This window comes from Pseudophryne corroboree, chromosome 11 (assembly GCF_028390025.1).
Source record: "Pseudophryne corroboree isolate aPseCor3 chromosome 11, aPseCor3.hap2, whole genome shotgun sequence".
NCBI classification, from domain to species: Eukaryota; Metazoa; Chordata; class Amphibia; order Anura; family Myobatrachidae; genus Pseudophryne; species Pseudophryne corroboree.
The window spans coordinates 169,142,105-169,162,526 of NC_086454.1; the positions used below are offsets into that span (position 1 = coordinate 169,142,105).

General features: G+C 30.2%; 11 non-coding genes across 11 annotated transcripts; all 11 read left to right on the forward strand.

Moving 5' to 3' along the window:
- The first annotated feature begins 830 nt into the window (after window positions 1–830).
- Window positions 831–902, forward strand: TRNAQ-CUG (transfer RNA glutamine (anticodon CUG)). The gene has a single exon. It is a non-coding gene; the product is annotated as a tRNA-Gln (tRNA).
- A 1,817-nt stretch (window positions 903–2,719) lies between these two features.
- On the forward strand, window positions 2,720–2,791 carry TRNAQ-CUG (transfer RNA glutamine (anticodon CUG)). The gene has a single exon. It is a non-coding gene; the product is annotated as a tRNA-Gln (tRNA).
- Window positions 2,792–4,606: 1,815 nt separating this feature from the next.
- Window positions 4,607–4,678, forward strand: TRNAQ-CUG (transfer RNA glutamine (anticodon CUG)). Its single transcript has one exon. It is a non-coding gene; the product is annotated as a tRNA-Gln (tRNA).
- Window positions 4,679–6,494: 1,816 nt separating this feature from the next.
- TRNAQ-CUG (transfer RNA glutamine (anticodon CUG)) lies at window positions 6,495–6,566 on the forward strand. Its single transcript has one exon. It is a non-coding gene; the product is annotated as a tRNA-Gln (tRNA).
- A 1,808-nt stretch (window positions 6,567–8,374) lies between these two features.
- TRNAQ-CUG (transfer RNA glutamine (anticodon CUG)) lies at window positions 8,375–8,446 on the forward strand. Its single transcript has one exon. It is a non-coding gene; the product is annotated as a tRNA-Gln (tRNA).
- A 1,808-nt stretch (window positions 8,447–10,254) lies between these two features.
- On the forward strand, window positions 10,255–10,326 carry TRNAQ-CUG (transfer RNA glutamine (anticodon CUG)). The gene has a single exon. It is a non-coding gene; the product is annotated as a tRNA-Gln (tRNA).
- A 1,817-nt stretch (window positions 10,327–12,143) lies between these two features.
- Window positions 12,144–12,215, forward strand: TRNAQ-CUG (transfer RNA glutamine (anticodon CUG)). Its single transcript has one exon. It is a non-coding gene; the product is annotated as a tRNA-Gln (tRNA).
- A 1,816-nt stretch (window positions 12,216–14,031) lies between these two features.
- Window positions 14,032–14,103, forward strand: TRNAQ-CUG (transfer RNA glutamine (anticodon CUG)). The gene has a single exon. It is a non-coding gene; the product is annotated as a tRNA-Gln (tRNA).
- A 1,808-nt stretch (window positions 14,104–15,911) lies between these two features.
- Window positions 15,912–15,983, forward strand: TRNAQ-CUG (transfer RNA glutamine (anticodon CUG)). Its single transcript has one exon. It is a non-coding gene; the product is annotated as a tRNA-Gln (tRNA).
- A 1,807-nt stretch (window positions 15,984–17,790) lies between these two features.
- TRNAQ-CUG (transfer RNA glutamine (anticodon CUG)) lies at window positions 17,791–17,862 on the forward strand. The gene has a single exon. It is a non-coding gene; the product is annotated as a tRNA-Gln (tRNA).
- Window positions 17,863–19,678: 1,816 nt separating this feature from the next.
- On the forward strand, window positions 19,679–19,750 carry TRNAQ-CUG (transfer RNA glutamine (anticodon CUG)). The gene has a single exon. It is a non-coding gene; the product is annotated as a tRNA-Gln (tRNA).
- Window positions 19,751–20,422: the final 672 nt, after the last annotated feature.

Here is a 20,422-nt window from a genome sequence, read left to right on the forward strand (position 1 = left end):
CTTTTCTTTTTTATACATATAATACATTTTTTTAAATCACTGATTATTGTAAAAACGTACTAAAATCTAAAAAAGGTAGATATAGAAATGTTTGTAATTATATAAATGTTACTGTGTAATCCAAATAAGCCACGATGTTAATATATGTACAATAACTTCAATAAAATGTGTCTTCTAAGAATCTAACATTTTAGAAAAAAATGTTTAGATGTTCCCTAATGAATGTGGTTTCTTGGTGTATTGGTAACCACTCCACTCTGATCTTTGAATACAGTGATCTGTATTTAAATCTTGGTAGGTCCTATTGGTTTTTTGTAAGTACCATTCAGTTCATATCTCTCTGAGAGTACACTCTTATAAAAATATTTAGATGCTCCCTAATGGATGAGGTTTCATGGTGTATTGGTAAACATTTTGGACTCTGAATCCATGATCTATATTTACATCTTGGTAGGTTCTATTGGTTTTGTTGTAAGTACAATACAGTTAATATCTCTGAGAAAGAAAATATCTATAAATTGCATACATTAAGAATCTTACACACTGAGAGACAGGTTTATCTGTCATTTAATTCCAATAAAATGTATCCACTAAGAATCTTATACTCTTAAAAAAAATGTACATGCTACCATATGAATAAGGTTTCATTGTGTACTGTTAACAATTCTGGACTCTGAAACCTATAATCTGTATAAAAATTTGGTAGGTCCTAATGGCCTTTTTTTGTAAATACAATGTAATACTTATCTCTCTGATTATTATTCCTGTAACTTGTAGAAAATAAGATCTCACACTCTAAGAGAAAGTTGTATATGTTGTGTTAGAAGAGAGGTTCCATGGTGTAATGGTTAGCACTCTGGACTCTGAATCCAGCGATCCGAGTTCAAATCTCGGTGGGACCTGATGTGTTTTAGTACCTTCAGTTTAAGTTCTTGATTGACAGAAAGTCTACTTTTTCATACATATAATAATTTTTTTAAATCACTGATTTTTGTAAATATGTACTAAAAGCTAAAAAAAGGTAGTTATAGAAATGTATGTAATTATATGAATTTTACTATATAACCCAAATAAGCGTTGATGTAAATATATGTACAATAATTGCAATAAAATGTGTCTTCTAAGAATCTAACATTTTAGAAAAAAATGTTTAGCTCTCCCTCATGAATGAAGTTTCTTGGTGTATTGGTAACCACTCTGATCTTTGAATCCAGTGATCTGGATTTAAATCTTGGTAGGTCCTATTGGTTTTTTGTAAGTACCGTTCAGTTTATATTTCTCTGAGAGTACATTCTAATAAAAACTGTTTAAATGCTTCCTCATGAATGAGGTTTCCTGGTGTATTTGTAACCATTTTGGACTCTGAATCCATGATTTGTATTTACATCTTGGTAGGTCCTATTGTTTTTTTGTAAGTATTATGCAGTTCATATCTCTGAGAAAGAAAATATCTATATATTGCATAAATTAAGAATCATACACACTGAGAGACAGGTTTATCGGTAATATAATTCCAATAAAATGTAACCTCTAAGAATCTTACACTGTGAGAACATTTTTTACATGCCACCATATGAATGAGCTTTCATGGTGTACTGTTAACAATTCTGGACTCTGAAACTAATAATCTGTATATACAAATTGGTAGGTCCTAATGGTTTTATTTGTAAATACAATGTAGTACATATCTCTCTGAATGAATATTTCTGTATCTTGTAGAAATAAAGATCTTACACTCTGAGAGAAAGTTTTATATGTGTTATTAGAAGGGAGATTCCATGGTGTTATGGTTAGCACTCTGTACTCTGAATCCAGTAAATTGAGTTCAAATCTCAGTGGGACCAGGTGCATTTTAGTACCTTCAGTTTAAGTCCTTGATTGACAAAAACTTTTCTTTTTTATACATATAATACATTTTTTTAAATCACTGATTATTGTAAAAATGTACTAAAATCTAAAAAAGGTAGATATAGAAATGTTTGTAATTATATAAATGTTACTGTGTAATCCAAATAAGCCACGATGTTAATATATGTACAATAACTTCAATAAAATGTGTCTTCTAAGAATCTAACATTTTAGAAAAAAATGTTTAGATGTTCCCTAATGAATGTGGTTTCTTGGTGTATTGGTAACCACTCCACTCTGATCTTTGAATACAGTGATCTGTATTTAAATCTTGGTAGGTCCTATTGGTTTTTTGTAAGTACCATTCAGTTCATATCTCTCTGAGAGTACATTCTTATAAAAATATTTAGATGCTCCCTAATGGATGAGGTTTCATGGTGTATTGGTAAACATTTTGGACTCTGAATCCATGATCTATATTTACATCTTGGTAGGTTCTATTGGTTTTGTTGTAAGTACAATACAGTTAATATCTCTGAGAAAGAAAATATCTATAAATTGCATACATTAAGAATCTTACACACTGAGAGACAGGTTTATCTGTCATTTAATTCCAATAAAATGTATCCACTAAGAATCTTATACTCTGACAAAAAAATGTACATGCTACCATATGAATAAGGTTTCATTGTGTACTGTTAACAATTCTGGACTCTGAAACCTATAATCTGTATAAAAATTTGGTAGGTCCTAATGGCCTTTTTTTGTAAATACAATGTAATACTTATCTCTCTGATTATTATTCCTGTAACTTGTAGAAAATAAGATCTCACACTCTAAGAGAAAGTTGTATACGTTGTGTTAGAAGAGAGGTTCCATGGTGTAATGGTTAGCACTCTGGACTCTGAATCCAGCGATCCGAGTTCAAATCTCGGTGGGACCTGATGTGTTTTAGTACCTTCAGTTTAAGTTCTTGATTGACAGAAAGTCTACTTTTTCATACATATAATAATTTTTTTAAATCACTGATTTTTGTAAATATGTACTAAAAGCTAAAAAAAGGTAGTTATAGAAATGTATGTAATTATATGAATTTTACTATATAACCCAAATAAGCGTTGATGTAAATATATGTACAATAATTGCAATAAAATGTGTCTTCTAAGAATCTAACATTTTAGAAAAAAATGTTTAGCTCTCCCTCATGAATGAAGTTTCTTGGTGTATTGGTAACCACTCTGATCTTTGAATCCAGTGATCTGGATTTAAATCTTGGTAGGTCCTATTGGTTTTTTGTAAGTACCGTTCAGTTTATATTTCTCTGAGAGTACATTCTAATAAAAACTGTTTAAATGCTTCCTCATGAATGAGGTTTCCTGGTGTATTTGTAACCATTTTGGACTCTGAATCCATGATTTGTATTTACATCTTGGTAGGTCCTATTGTTTTTTTGTAAGTATTATGCAGTTCATATCTCTGAGAAAGAAAATATCTATATATTGCATAAATTAAGAATCATACACACTGAGAGACAGGTTTATCGGTAATATAATTCCAATAAAATGTAACCTCTAAGAATCTTACACTGTGAGAACATTTTTTACATGCCACCATATGAATGAGCTTTCATGGTGTACTGTTAACAATTCTGGACTCTGAAACTAATAATCTGTATATACAAATTGGTAGGTCCTAATGGTTTTATTTGTAAATACAATGTAGTACATATCTCTCTGAGTGAATATTTCTGTATCTTGTAGAAATAAAGATCTTACACTCTGAGAGAAAGTTTTATATGTGTTATTAGAAGGGAGATTCCATGGTGTTATGGTTAGCACTCTGTACTCTGAATCCAGTAAATTGAGTTCAAATCTCAGTGGGACCAGGTGCATTTTAGTACCTTCAGTTTAAGTCCTTGATTGACAAAAACTTTTCTTTTTTATACATATAATACATTTTTTAAATCACTGATTATTGTAAAAACGTACTAAAATCTAAAAAAGGTAGATATAGAAATGTTTGTAATTATATAAATGTTACTGTGTAATCCAAATAAGCCACGATGTTAATATATGTACAATAACTTCAATAAAATGTGTCTTCTAAGAATCTAACATTTTAGAAAAAAATGTTTAGATGTTCCCTAATGAATGTGGTTTCTTGGTGTATTGGTAACCACTCCACTCTGATCTTTGAATACAGTGATCTGTATTTAAATCTTGGTAGGTCCTATTGGTTTTTTGTAAGTACCATTCAGTTCATATCTCTCTGAGAGTACACTCTTATAAAAATATTTAGATGCTCCCTAATGGATGAGGTTTCATGGTGTATTGGTAAACATTTTGGACTCTGAATCCATGATCTATATTTACATCTTGGTAGGTTCTATTGGTTTTGTTGTAAGTACAATACAGTTAATATCTCTGAGAAAGAAAATATCTATAAATTGCATACATTAAGAATCTTACACACTGAGAGACAGGTTTATCTGTCATTTAATTCCAATAAAATGTATCCACTAAGAATCTTATACTCTTAAAAAAAATGTACATGCTACCATATGAATAAGGTTTCATTGTGTACTGTTAACAATTCTGGACTCTGAAACCTATAATCTGTATAAAAATTTGGTAGGTCCTAATGGCCTTTTTTTGTAAATACAATGTAATACTTATCTCTCTGATTATTATTCCTGTAACTTGTAGAAAATAAGATCTCACACTCTAAGAGAAAGTTGTATATGTTGTGTTAGAAGAGAGGTTCCATGGTGTAATGGTTAGCACTCTGGACTCTGAATCCAGCGATCCGAGTTCAAATCTCGGTGGGACCTGATGTGTTTTAGTACCTTCAGTTTAAGTTCTTGATTGACAGAAAGTCTACTTTTTCATACATATAATAATTTTTTTAAATCACTGATTTTTGTAAATATGTACTAAAAGCTAAAAAAAGGTAGTTATAGAAATGTATGTAATTATATGAATTTTACTATATAACCCAAATAAGCGTTGATGTAAATATATGTACAATAATTGCAATAAAATGTGTCTTCTAAGAATCTAACATTTTAGAAAAAAATGTTTAGCTGTCCCTCATGAATGAAGTTTCTTGGTGTATTGGTAACCACTCTGATCTTTGAATCCAGTGATCTGGATTTAAATCTTGGTAGGTCCTATTGGTTTTTTGTAAGTACCGTTCAGTTTATATTTCTCTGAGAGTACATTCTAATAAAAACTGTTTAAATGCTTCCTCATGAATGAGGTTTCCTGGTGTATTTGTAACCATTTTGGACTCTGAATCCATGATTTGTATTTACGTCTTGGTAGGTCCTATTGTTTTTTTGTAAGTATTATGCAGATCATATCTCTGAGAAAGAAAATATCTATAAATTGCATAATTTAAGAATCATACACACTGAGAGACAGGTTTATCTGTAATATAATTCCAATAAAATGTAACCTCTAAGAATCTTACACTGTGAGAACATTTTTTACATGCCACCATATGAATGAGCTTTCATGGTGTACTGTTAACAATTCTGGACTCTGAAACCAATAATCTGTATATACAAATTGATAGGTCCTAATGGTTTTATTTGTAAATACAATGTAGTACATATCTCTCTGAATTAATATTTCTGTATCTTGTAGAAATTAAGATCTTACACTCTGAGAGAAAGTTTTATATGTGTTATTAGAAGGGAGATTCCATGGTGTTATGGTTAGCACTCTGTACTCTGAATCCAGTAAATTGAGTTCAAATCTCAGTGGGACCAGGTGCATTTTAGTACCTTCAGTTTAAGTCCTTGATTGACAAAAACTTTTCTTTTTTATACATATAATACATTTTTTTAAATCACTGATTATTGTAAAAATGTACTAAAATCTAAAAAAGGTAGATATAGAAATGTTTGTAATTATATAAATGTTACTGTGTAATCCAAATAAGCCACGATGTTAATATATGTACAATAACTTCAATAAAATGTGTCTTCTAAGAATCTAACATTTTAGAAAAAAATGTTTAGATGTTCCCTAATGAATGTGGTTTCTTGGTGTATTGGTAACCACTCCACTCTGATCTTTGAATACAGTGATCTGTATTTAAATCTTGGTAGGTCCTATTGGTTATTTGTAAGTACCATTCAGTTCATATCTCTCTGAGAGTACATTCTTATAAAAATATTTAGATGCTCCCTAATGGATGAGGTTTCATGGTGTATTGGTAAACATTTTGGACTCTGAATCCATGATCTATATTTACATCTTGGTAGGTTCTATTGGTTTTGTTGTAAGTACAATACAGTTAATATCTCTGAGAAAGAAAATATCTATAAATTGCATACATTAAGAATCTTACACACTGAGAGACAGGTTTATCTGTCATTTAATTCCAATAAAATGTATCCACTAAGAATCTTATACTCTTAAAAAAAATGTACATGCTACCATATGAATAAGGTTTCATTGTGTACTGTTAACAATTCTGGACTCTGAAACCTATAATCTGTATAAAAATTTGGTAGGTCCTAAGGGCCTTTTTTTGTAAATACAATGTAATACTTATCTCTCTGATTATTATTCCTGTAACTTGTAGAAAATAAGATCTCACACTCTAAGAGAAAGTTGTATATGTTGTGTTAGAAGAGAGGTTCCATGGTGTAATGGTTAGCACTCTGGACTCTGAATCCAGTGATCCGAGTTCAAATCTCGGTGGGACCTGATATATTTTAGTACCTTCAGTTTAAGTTCTTGATTGACAGAAAGTCTACTTTTTCATACATATAATAATTTTTTTAAATCACTGATTTTTGTAAATATGTACTAAAAGCTAAAAAAAGGTAGTTATAGAAATGTATGTAATTATATGAATTTTACTATATAACCCAAATAAGCGTTGATTTAAATATATGTACAATAATTGCAATAAAATGTGTCTTCTAAGAATCTAACATTTTAGAAAAAAATGTTTAGCTGTCCCTCATGAATGAAGTTTCTTGTTGTATTGGTAACCACTCTGATCTTTGAATCCAGTGATCTGTATTTAAATCTTGGTAGGTCCTATTGGTTTTTTGTAAGTACCGTTCAGTTTATATTTCTCTGAGAGTACATTCTAATAAAAACTGTTTAAATGCTTCCTCATGAATGAGGTTTCCTGGTGTATTTGTAACCATTTTGGACTCTGAATCCATGATTTGTATTTACATCTTGGTAGGTCCTATTGTTTTTTTGTAAGTATTATGCAGTTCATATCTCTGAGAAAGAAAATATCTATAAATTGCATAAATTAAGAATCATACACACTGAGAGACAGGTTTATCGGTAATATAATTCCAATAAAATGTAACCTCTAAGAATCTTACACTGTGAGAACATTTTTTACATGCCACCATATGAATGAGCTTTCATGGTGTACTGTTAACAATTCTGGACTCTGAAACTAATAATCTGTATATACAAATTGGTAGGTCCTAATGGTTTTATTTGTAAATACAATGTAGTACATATCTCTCTGAATGAATATTTCTGTTTCTTGTAGAAATAAAGATCTTACACTCTGAGAGAAAGTTTTATATGTGTTATTAGAAGGGAGATTAAATGGTGTTATGGTTAGCACTCTGTACTCTGAATCCAGTAAATTGAGTTCAAATCTCAGTGGGACCAGGTGCATTTTAGTACCTTCAGTTTAAGTCCTTGATTGACAAAAACTTTTCTTTTTTATACATATAATACATTTTTTTAAATCACTGATTATTGTAAAAATGTACTAAAATCTAAAAAAGGTAGTTATAGAAATGTTTGTAATTATATAAATGTTACTGTGTAATCCAAATAAGCATTGATGTTAATATATGTACAATAACTTCAATAAAATGTTTCTTCTAAGAATCTAACATTTTAGAAAAAAATGTTTAGATGTTCCCTAATGAATGTGGTTTCTTGGTGTATTGGTAACCACTCCACTCTGATCTTTGAATACAGTGATCTGTATTTAAATCTTGGTAGGTCCTATTGGTTTTTTGTAAGTACCATTCAGTTCATATCTCTCTGAGAGTACATTCTAATAAAAATATTTAGATGCTCCCTAATGGATGAGGTTTCATGGTGTATTGGTAAACATTTTGGACTCTGAATCCATGATCTATATTTACATCTTGGTAGGTTCTATTGGTTTTGTTGTAAGTACAATACAGTTAATATCTCTGAGAAAGAAAATTTCTATAAATTGCATAAATTAAGAATCTTACACACTGAGAGACAGGTTTATCTGTCATTTAATTCCAATAAATGTAGAATCTTATACTCTGACAAAAAAATGTACATGCTACCATATGAATAAGGTTTCATTGTGTCCTGTTAACAATTCTGGACTCTGAAACCTATAATCTGTATAAAAATTTGGTAGGTCCTAATGGCCTTTTTTTGTAAATACAATGTAATACTTATCTCTCTGATTATTATTCCTGTAACTTGTAGAAAATAAGATCTCACACTCTAAGAGAACGTTGTATATGTTGTGTTAGAAGAGAGGTTCCATGGTGTAATGGTTAGCACTCTGGACTCTGAATCCAGCGATCCGAGTTCAAATCTCGGTGGGACCTGATGTGTTTTAGTACCTTCAGTTTAAGTTCTTGATTGACAGAAAGTCTACTTTTTCATACATATAATAATTTTTTTAAATCACTGATTTTTGTAAATATGTACTAAAAGCTAAAAAAAGGTAGTTATAGAAATGTATGTAATTATATGAATTTTACTATATAACCCAAATAAGCGTTGATGTAAATATATGTACAATAATTGCAATAAAATGTGTCTTCTAAGAATCTAACATTTTAGAAAAAAATGTTTAGCTCTCCCTCATGAATGAAGTTTCTTGGTGTATTGGTAACCACTCTGATCTTTGAATCCAGTGATCTGGATTTAAATCTTGGTAGGTCCTATTGGTTTTTTGTAAGTACCGTTCAGTTTATATTTCTCTGAGAGTACATTCTAATAAAAACTGTTTAAATGCTTCCTCATGAATGAGGTTTCCTGGTGTATTTGTAACCATTTTGGACTCTGAATCCATGATTTGTATTTACATCTTGGTAGGTCCTATTGTTTTTTTGTAAGTATTATGCAGTTCATATGTCTGAGAAAGAAAATATCTATAAATTGCATAATTTAAGAATCATACACACTGAGAGACAGGTTTATCGGTAATATAATTCCAATAAAATGTAACCTCTAAGAATCTTACACTGTGAGAAAAATTTTTACATGCCACCATATGAATGAGCTTTCATGGTGTACTGTTAACAATTCTGGACTCTGAAACTAATAATCTGTATATACAAATTGGTAGGTCCTAATGGTTTTATTTGTAAATACAATGTAGTACATATCTCTCTGAATGAATATTTCTGTATCTTGTAGAAATAAAGATCTTACACTCTGCGAGAAAGTTTTATATGTGTTATTAGAAGGGAGATTCCATGGTGTTATGGTTAGCACTCTGTACTCTGAATCCAGTAAATTGAGTTCAAATCTCAGTGGGACCAGGTGCATTTTAGTACCTTCAGTTTAAGTCCTTGATTGACAAAAACTTTTCTTTTTTATACATATAATACATTTTTTTAAATCACTGATTATTGTAAAAATGTACTAAAATCTAAAAAAGGTAGATATAGAAATGTTTGTAATTATATAAATGTTACTGTGTAATCCAAATAAGCCACGATGTTAATATATGTACAATAACTTCAATAAAATGTGTCTTCTAAGAATCTAACATTTTAGAAAAAAATGTTTAGATGTTCCCTAATGAATGTGGTTTCTTGGTGTATTGGTAACCACTCCACTCTGATCTTTGAATACAGTGATCTGTATTTAAATCTTGGTAGGTCCTATTGGTTTTTTGTAAGTACCATTCAGTTCATATCTCTCTGAGAGTACATTCTTATAAAAATATTTAGATGCTCCCTAATGGATGAGGTTTCATGGTGTATTGGTAAACATTTTGGACTCTGAATCCATGATCTATATTTACATCTTGGTAGGTTCTATTGGTTTTGTTGTAAGTACAATACAGTTAATATCTCTGAGAAAGAAAATTTCTATAAATTGCATAAATTAAGAATCTTACACACTGAGAGACAGGTTTATCTGTCATTTAATTCCAATAAATGTAGAATCTTATACTCTGACAAAAAAATGTACATGCTACCATATGAATAAGGTTTCATTGTGTCCTGTTAACAATTCTGGACTCTGAAACCTATAATCTGTATAAAAATTTGGTAGGTCCTAATGGCCTTTTTTTGTAAATACAATGTAATACTTATCTCTCTGATTATTATTCCTGTAACTTGTAGAAAATAAGATCTCACACTCTAAGAGAACGTTGTATATGTTGTGTTAGAAGAGAGGTTCCATGGTGTAATGGTTAGCACTCTGGACTCTGAATCCAGCGATCCGAGTTCAAATCTCGGTGGGACCTGATGTGTTTTAGTACCTTCAGTTTAAGTTCTTGATTGACAGAAAGTCTACTTTTTCATACATATAATAATTTTTTTAAATCACTGATTTTTGTAAATATGTACTAAAAGCTAAAAAAAGGTAGTTATAGAAATGTATGTAATTATATGAATTTTACTATATAACCCAAATAAGCGTTGATGTAAATATATGTACAATAATTGCAATAAAATGTGTCTTCTAAGAATCTAACATTTTAGAAAAAAATGTTTAGCTCTCCCTCATGAATGAAGTTTCTTGGTGTATTGGTAACCACTCTGATCTTTGAATCCAGTGATCTGGATTTAAATCTTGGTAGGTCCTATTGGTTTTTTGTAAGTACCGTTCAGTTTATATTTCTCTGAGAGTACATTCTAATAAAAACTGTTTAAATGCTTCCTCATGAATGAGGTTTCCTGGTGTATTTGTAACCATTTTGGACTCTGAATCCATGATTTGTATTTACATCTTGGTAGGTCCTATTGTTTTTTTGTAAGTATTATGCAGTTCATATGTCTGAGAAAGAAAATATCTATAAATTGCATAATTTAAGAATCATACACACTGAGAGACAGGTTTATCGGTAATATAATTCCAATAAAATGTAACCTCTAAGAATCTTACACTGTGAGAAAAATTTTTACATGCCACCATATGAATGAGCTTTCATGGTGTACTGTTAACAATTCTGGACTCTGAAACTAATAATCTGTATATACAAATTGGTAGGTCCTAATGGTTTTATTTGTAAATACAATGTAGTACATATCTCTCTGAATGAATATTTCTGTATCTTGTAGAAATAAAGATCTTACACTCTGCGAGAAAGTTTTATATGTGTTATTAGAAGGGAGATTCCATGGTGTTATGGTTAGCACTCTGTACTCTGAATCCAGTAAATTGAGTTCAAATCTCAGTGGGACCAGGTGCATTTTAGTACCTTCAGTTTAAGTCCTTGATTGACAAAAACTTTTCTTTTTTATACATATAATACATTTTTTTAAATCACTGATTATTGTAAAAATGTACTAAAATCTAAAAAAGGTAGATATAGAAATGTTTGTAATTATATAAATGTTACTGTGTAATCCAAATAAGCCACGATGTTAATATATGTACAATAACTTCAATAAAATGTGTCTTCTAAGAATCTAACATTTTAGAAAAAAATGTTTAGATGTTCCCTAATGAATGTGGTTTCTTGGTGTATTGGTAACCACTCCACTCTGATCTTTGAATACAGTGATCTGTATTTAAATCTTGGTAGGTCCTATTGGTTTTTTGTAAGTACCATTCAGTTCATATCTCTCTGAGAGTACATTCTTATAAAAATATTTAGATGCTCCCTAATGGATGAGGTTTCATGGTGTATTGGTAAACATTTTGGACTCTGAATCCATGATCTATATTTACATCTTGGTAGGTTCTATTGGTTTTGTTGTAAGTACAATACAGTTAATATCTCTGAGAAAGAAAATATCTATAAATTGCATACAATAAGAATCTTACACACTGAGAGACAGGTTTATCTGTCATTTAATTCCAATAAAATGTATCCACTAAGAATCTTATACTCTGACAAAAAAATGTACATGCTACCATATGAATAAGGTTTCATTGTGTACTGTTAACAATTCTGGACTCTGAAACCTATAATCTGTATAAAAATTTGGTAGGTCCTAATGGCCTTTTTTTGTAAATACAATGTAATACTTATCTCTCTGATTATTATTCCTGTAACTTGTAGAAAATAAGATCTCACACTCTAAGAGAAAGTTGTATATGTTGTGTTAGAAGAGAGGTTCCATGGTGTAATGGTTAGCACTCTGGACTCTGAATCCAGCGATCCGAGTTCAAATCTCGGTGGGACCTGATGTGTTTTAGTACCTTCAGTTTAAGTTCTTGATTGACAGAAAGTCTACTTTTTCATACATATAATAATTTTTTTAAATCACTGATTTTTGTAAATATGTACTAAAAGCTAAAAAAAGGTAGTTATAGAAATGTATGTAATTATATGAATTTTACTATATAACCCAAATAAGCGTTGATGTAAATATATGTACAATAATTGCAATAAAATGTGTCTTCTAAGAATCTAACATTTTAGAAAAAAATGTTTAGCTCTCCCTCATGAATGAAGTTTCTTGGTGTATTGGTAACCACTCTGATCTTTGAATCCAGTGATCTGGATTTAAATCTTGGTAGGTCCTATTGGTTTTTTGTAAGTACCGTTCAGTTTATATTTCTCTGAGAGTACATTCTAATAAAAACTGTTTAAATGCTTCCTCATGAATGAGGTTTCCTGGTGTATTTGTAACCATTTTGGACTCTGAATCCATGATTTGTATTTACATCTTGGTAGGTCCTATTGTTTTTTTGTAAGTATTATGCAGTTCATATCTCTGAGAAAGAAAATATCTATATATTGCATAAATTAAGAATCATACACACTGAGAGACAGGTTTATCGGTAATATAATTCCAATAAAATGTAACCTCTAAGAATCTTACACTGTGAGAACATTTTTTACATGCCACCATATGAATGAGCTTTCATGGTGTACTGTTAACAATTCTGGACTCTGAAACTAATAATCTGTATATACAAATTGGTAGGTCCTAATGGTTTTATTTGTAAATACAATGTAGTACATATCTCTCTGAGTGAATATTTCTGTATCTTGTAGAAATAAAGATCTTACACTCTGAGAGAAAGTTTTATATGTGTTATTAGAAGGGAGATTCCATGGTGTTATGGTTAGCACTCTGTACTCTGAATCCAGTAAATTGAGTTCAAATCTCAGTGGGACCAGGTGCATTTTAGTACCTTCAGTTTAAGTCCTTGATTGACAAAAACTTTTCTTTTTTATACATATAATACATTTTTTTAAATCACTGATTATTGTAAAAACGTACTAAAATCTAAAAAAGGTAGATATAGAAATGTTTGTAATTATATAAATGTTACTGTGTAATCCAAATAAGCCACGATGTTAATATATGTACAATAACTTCAATAAAATGTGTCTTCTAAGAATCTAACATTTTAGAAAAAAATGTTTAGATGTTCCCTAATGAATGTGGTTTCTTGGTGTATTGGTAACCACTCCACTCTGATCTTTGAATACAGTGATCTGTATTTAAATCTTGGTAGGTCCTATTGGTTTTTTGTAAGTACCATTCAGTTCATATCTCTCTGAGAGTACACTCTTATAAAAATATTTAGATGCTCCCTAATGGATGAGGTTTCATGGTGTATTGGTAAACATTTTGGACTCTGAATCCATGATCTATATTTACATCTTGGTAGGTTCTATTGGTTTTGTTGTAAGTACAATACAGTTAATATCTCTGAGAAAGAAAATATCTATAAATTGCATACATTAAGAATCTTACACACTGAGAGACAGGTTTATCTGTCATTTAATTCCAATAAAATGTATCCACTAAGAATCTTATACTCTTAAAAAAAATGTACATGCTACCATATGAATAAGGTTTCATTGTGTACTGTTAACAATTCTGGACTCTGAAACCTATAATCTGTATAAAAATTTGGTAGGTCCTAAGGGCCTTTTTTTGTAAATACAATGTAATACTTATCTCTCTGATTATTATTCCTGTAACTTGTAGAAAATAAGATCTCACACTCTAAGAGAAAGTTGTATATGTTGTGTTAGAAGAGAGGTTCCATGGTGTAATGGTTAGCACTCTGGACTCTGAATCCAGTGATCCGAGTTCAAATCTCGGTGGGACCTGATATATTTTAGTACCTTCAGTTTAAGTTCTTGATTGACAGAAAGTCTACTTTTTCATACATATAATAATTTTTTTAAATCACTGATTTTTGTAAATATGTACTAAAAGCTAAAAAAAGGTAGTTATAGAAATGTATGTAATTATATGAATTTTACTATATAACCAAAATAAGCGTTGATTTAAATATATGTACAATAATTGCAATAAAATGTGTCTTCTAAGAATCTAACATTTTAGAAAAAAATGTTTAGCTGTCCCTCATGAATGAAGTTTCTTGTTGTATTGGTAACCACTCTGATCTTTGAATCCAGTGATCTGTATTTAAATCTTGGTAGGTCCTATTGGTTTTTTGTAAGTACCGTTCAGTTTATATTTCTCTGAGAGTACATTCTAATAAAAACTGTTTAAATGCTTCCTCATGAATGAGGTTTCCTGGTGTATTTGTAACCATTTTGGACTCTGAATCCATGATTTGTATTTACATCTTGGTAGGTCCTATTGTTTTTTTGTAAGTATTATGCAGTTCATATCTCTGAGAAAGAAAATATCTATAAATTGCATAAATTAAGAATCATACACACTGAGAGACAGGTTTATCGGTAATATAATTCCAATAAAATGTAACCTCTAAGAATCTTACACTGTGAGAACATTTTTTACATGCCACCATATGAATGAGCTTTCATGGTGTACTGTTAACAATTCTGGACTCTGAAACTAATAATCTGTATATACAAATTGGTAGGTCCTAATGGTTTTATTTGTAAATACAATGTAGTACATATCTCTCTGAATGAATATTTCTGTTTCTTGTAGAAATAAAGATCTTACACTCTGAGAGAAAGTTTTATATGTGTTATTAGAAGGGAGATTAAATGGTGTTATGGTTAGCACTCTGTACTCTGAATCCAGTAAATTGAGTTCAAATCTCAGTGGGACCAGGTGCATTTTAGTACCTTCAGTTTAAGTCCTTGATTGACAAAAACTTTTCTTTTTTATACATATAATACATTTTTTTAAATCACTGATTATTGTAAAAATGTACTAAAATCTAAAAAAGGTAGTTATAGAAATGTTTGTAATTATATAAATGTTACTGTGTAATCCAAATAAGCATTGATGTTAATATATGTACAATAACTTCAATAAAATGTGTCTTCTAAGAATCTAACATTTTAGAAAAAAATGTTTAGATGTTCCCTAATGAATGTGGTTTCTTGGTGTATTGGTAACCACTCCACTCTGATCTTTGAATACAGTGATCTGTATTTAAATCTTGGTAGGTCCTATTGGTTTTTTGTAAGTACCATTCAGTTCATATCTCTCTGAGAGTACATTCTAATAAAAATATTTAGATGCTCCCTAATGGATGAGGTTTCATGGTGTATTGGTAAACATTTTGGACTCTGAATCCATGATCTAAATTTACATCTTGGTAGGTTCTATTGGTTTTGTTGTAAGTACAATACAGTTAATATCTCTGAGAAAGAAAATTTCTATAAATTGCATAAATTAAGAATCTTACACACTGAGAGACAGGTTTATCTGTCATTTAATTCCAATAAATGTAGAATCTTATACTCTGACAAAAAAATGTACATGCTACCATATGAATAAGGTTTCATTGTGTCCTGTTAACAATTCTGGACTCTGAAACCTATAATCTGTATAAAAATTTGGTAGGTCCTAATGGCCTTTTTTTGTAAATACAATGTAATACTTATCTCTCTGATTATTATTCCTGTAACTTGTAGAAAATAAGATCTCACACTCTAAGAGAACGTTGTATATGTTGTGTTAGAAGAGAGGTTCCATGGTGTAATGGTTAGCACTCTGGACTCTGAATCCAGCGATCCGAGTTCAAATCTCGGTGGGACCTGATGTGTTTTAGTACCTTCAGTTTAAGTTCTTGATTGACAGAAAGTCTACTTTTTCATACATATAATAATTTTTTTAAATCACTGATTTTTGTAAATATGTACTAAAAGCTAAAAAAGGTAGTTATAGAAATGTATGTAATTATATGAATTTTACTATATAACCCAAATAAGCGTTGATGTAAATATATGTACAATAATTGCAATAAAATGTGTCTTCTAAGAATCTAACATTTTAGAAAAAAATGTTTAGCTCTCCCTCATGAATGAAGTTTCTTGGTGTATTGGTAACCACTCTGATCTTTGAATCCAGTGATCTGGATTTAAATCTTGGTAGGTCCTATTGGTTTTTTGTAAGTACCGTTCAGTTTATATTTCTCTGAGAGTACATTCTAATAAAAACTGTTTAAATGCTTCCTCATGAATGAGGTTTCCTGGTGTATTTGTAACCATTTTGGACTCTGAATCCATGATTTGTATTTACATCTTGGTAGGTCCTATTGTTTTTTTGTAAGTATTATGCAGTTCATATCTCTGAGAAAGAAAATATCTATAAATTGCATAAATTAAGAATCATACACACTGAGAGACAGGTTTATCGGTAATATAATTCCAATAAAATGTAACCTCTAAGAATCTTACACTGTGAGAACATTTTTTACATGCCACCATATGAATGAGCTTTCATGGTGTACTGTTAACAATTCTGGACTCTGAAACTAATAATCTGTATATACAAATTGGTAGGTCCTAATGGTTTTATTTGTAAATACAATGTAGTACATATCTCTCTGAATGAATATTTCTGTATCTTGTAGAAATAAAGATCTTACACTCTGAGAGAAAGTTTTATATGTGTTATTAGAAGGGAGATTCCATGGTGTTATGGTTAGCACTCTGTACTCTGAATTCAGTAAATTGAGTTCAAATCTCAGTGGGACCAGGTGCATTTTAGTACCTTCAGTTTAAGTCCTTGATTGCCAAAAACTTTTCTTTTTTATACATATAATACATTTTTTTAAATCACTGATTATTGTAAAAATGTACTAAAATCTAAAAAAGGTAGATATAGAAATGTTTGTAATTATATAAATGTTACTGTGTAATCCAAATAAGCCACGATGTTAATATATGTACAATAACTTCAATAAAATGTGTCTTCTAAGAATCTAACATTTTAGAAAAAAATGTTTAGATGTTCCCTAATGAATGTGGTTTCTTGGTGTATTGGTAACCACTCCACTCTGATCTTTGAATACAGTGATCTGTATTTAAATCTTGGTAGGTCCTATTGGTTTTTTGTAAGTACCATTCAGTTCATATCTCTCTGAGAGTACATTCTAATAAAAATATTTAGATGCTCCCTAATGGATGAGGTTTCATGGTGTATTGGTAAACATTTTGGACTCTGAATCCATGATCTAAATTTACATCTTGGTAGGTTCTATTGGTTTTGTTGTAAGTACAATACAGTTAATATCTCTGAGAAAGAAAATTTCTATAAATTGCATAAATTAAGAATCTTACACACTGAGAGACAGGTTTATCTGTCATTTAATTCCAATAAATGCAGAATCTTATACTCTGACAAAAAAATGTACATGCTACCATATGAATAAGGTTTCATTGTGTCCTGTTAACAATTCTGGACTCTGAAACCTATAATCTGTATAAAAATTTGGTAGGTCCTAATGGCCTTTTTTTGTAAATACAATGTAATACTTATCTCTCTGATTATTATTCCTGTAACTTGTAGAAAATAAGATCTCACACTCTAAGAGAAAGTTGTATATGTTGTGTTAGAAGAGAGGTTCCATGGTGTAATGGTTAGCACTCTGGACTCTGAATCCAGCGATCCGAGTTCAAATCTCGGTGGGACCTGATGTGTTTTAGTACCTTCAGTTTAAGTTCTTGATTGACAGAAAGTCTACTTTTTCATACATATAATAATTTTTTTAAATCACTGATTTTTGTAAATATGTACTAAAAGCTAAAAAAAGGTAGTTATAGAAATGTATGTAATTATATGAATTTTACTATATAACCCAAATAAGCGTTGATGTAAATATATGTACAATAATTGCAATAAAATGTGTCTTCTAAGAATCTAACATTTTAGAAAAAAATGTTTAGCTCTCCCTCATGAATGAAGTTTCTTGGTGTATTGGTAACCACTCTGATCTTTGAATCCAGTGATCTGGATTTAAATCTTGGTAGGTCCTATTGGTTTTTTGTAAGTACCGTTCAGTTTATATTTCTCTGAGAGTACATTCTAATAAAAACTGTTTAAATGCTTCCTCATGAATGAGGTTTCCTGGTGTATTTGTAACCATTTTGGACTCTGAATCCATGATTTGTATTTACATCTTGGTAGGTCCTATTGTTTTTTTGTAAGTATTATGCAGTTCATATCTCTGAGAAAGAAAATATCTATATATTGCATAAATTAAGAATCATACACACTGAGAGACAGGTTTATCGGTAATATAATTCCAATAAAATGTAACCTCTAAGAATCTTACACTGTGAGAACATTTTTTACATGCCACCATATGAATGAGCTTTCATGGTGTACTGTTAACAATTCTGGACTCTGAAACTAATAATCTGTATATACAAATTGGTAGGTCCTAATGGTTTTATTTGTAAATACAATGTAGTACATATCTCTCTGAGTGAATATTTCTGTATCTTGTAGAAATAAAGATCTTACACTCTGAGAGAAAGTTTTATATGTGTTATTAGAAGGGAGATTCCATGGTGTTATGGTTAGCACTCTGTACTCTGAATCCAGTAAATTGAGTTCAAATCTCAGTGGGACCAGGTGCATTTTAGTACCTTCAGTTTAAGTCCTTGATTGACAAAAACTTTTCTTTTTTATACATATAATACATTTTTTTAAATCACTGATTATTGTAAAAACGTACTAAAATCTAAAAAAGGTAGATATAGAAATGTTTGTAATTATATAAATGTTACTGTGTAATCCAAATAAGCCACGATGTTAATATATGTACAATAACTTCAATAAAATGTGTCTTCTAAGAATCTAACATTTTAGAAAAAAATGTTTAGATGTTCCCTAATGAATGTGGTTTCTTGGTGTATTGGTAACCACTCCACTCTGATCTTTGAATACAGTGATCTGTATTTAAATCTTGGTAGGTCCTATTGGTTTTTTGTAAGTACCATTCAGTTCATATCTCTCTGAGAGTACACTCTTATAAAAATATTTAGATGCTCCCTAATGGATGAGGTTTCATGGTGTATTGGTAAACATTTTGGACTCTGAATCCATGATCTATATTTACATCTTGGTAGGTTCTATTGGTTTTGTTGTAAGTACAATACAGTTAATATCTCTGAGAAAGAAAATATCTATAAATTGCATACATTAAGAATCTTACACACTGAGAGACAGGTTTATCTGTCATTTAATTCCAATAAAATGTATCCACTAAGAATCTTATACTCTTAAAAAAAATGTACATGCTACCATATGAATAAGGTTTCATTGTGTACTGTTAACAATTCTGGACTCTGAAACCTATAATCTGTATAAAAATTTGGTAGGTCCTAAGGGCCTTTTTTTGTAAATACAATGTAATACTTATCTCTCTGATTATTATTCCTGTAACTTGTAGAAAATAAGATCTCACACTCTAAGAGAAAGTTGTATATGTTGTGTTAGAAGAGAGGTTCCATGGTGTAATGGTTAGCACTCTGGACTCTGAATCCAGTGATCCGAGTTCAAATCTCGGTGGGACCTGATATATTTTAGTACCTTCAGTTTAAGTTCTTGATTGACAGAAAGTCTACTTTTTCATACATATAATAATTTTTTTAAATCACTGATTTTTGTAAATATGTACTAAAAGCTAAAAAAAGGTAGTTATAGAAATGTATGTAATTATATGAATTTTACTATATAACCAAAATAAGCGTTGATTTAAATATATGTACAATAATTGCAATAAAATGTGTCTTCTAAGAATCTAACATTTTAGAAAAAAATGTTTAGCTGTCCCTCATGAATGAAGTTTCTTGTTGTATTGGTAACCACTCTGATCTTTGAATCCAGTGATCTGTATTTAAATCTTGGTAGGTCCTATTGGTTTTTTGTAAGTACCGTTCAGTTTATATTTCTCTGAGAGTACATTCTAATAAAAACTGTTTAAATGCTTCCTCATGAATGAGGTTTCCTGGTGTATTTGTAACCATTTTGGACTCTGAATCCATGATTTGTATTTACATCTTGGTAGGTCCTATTGTTTTTTTGTAAGTATTATGCAGTTCATATCTCTGAGAAAGAAAATATCTATAAATTGCATAAATTAAGAATCATACACACTGAGAGACAGGTTTATCGGTAATATAATTCCAATAAAATGTAACCTCTAAGAATCTTACACTGTGAGAACATTTTTTACATGCCACCATA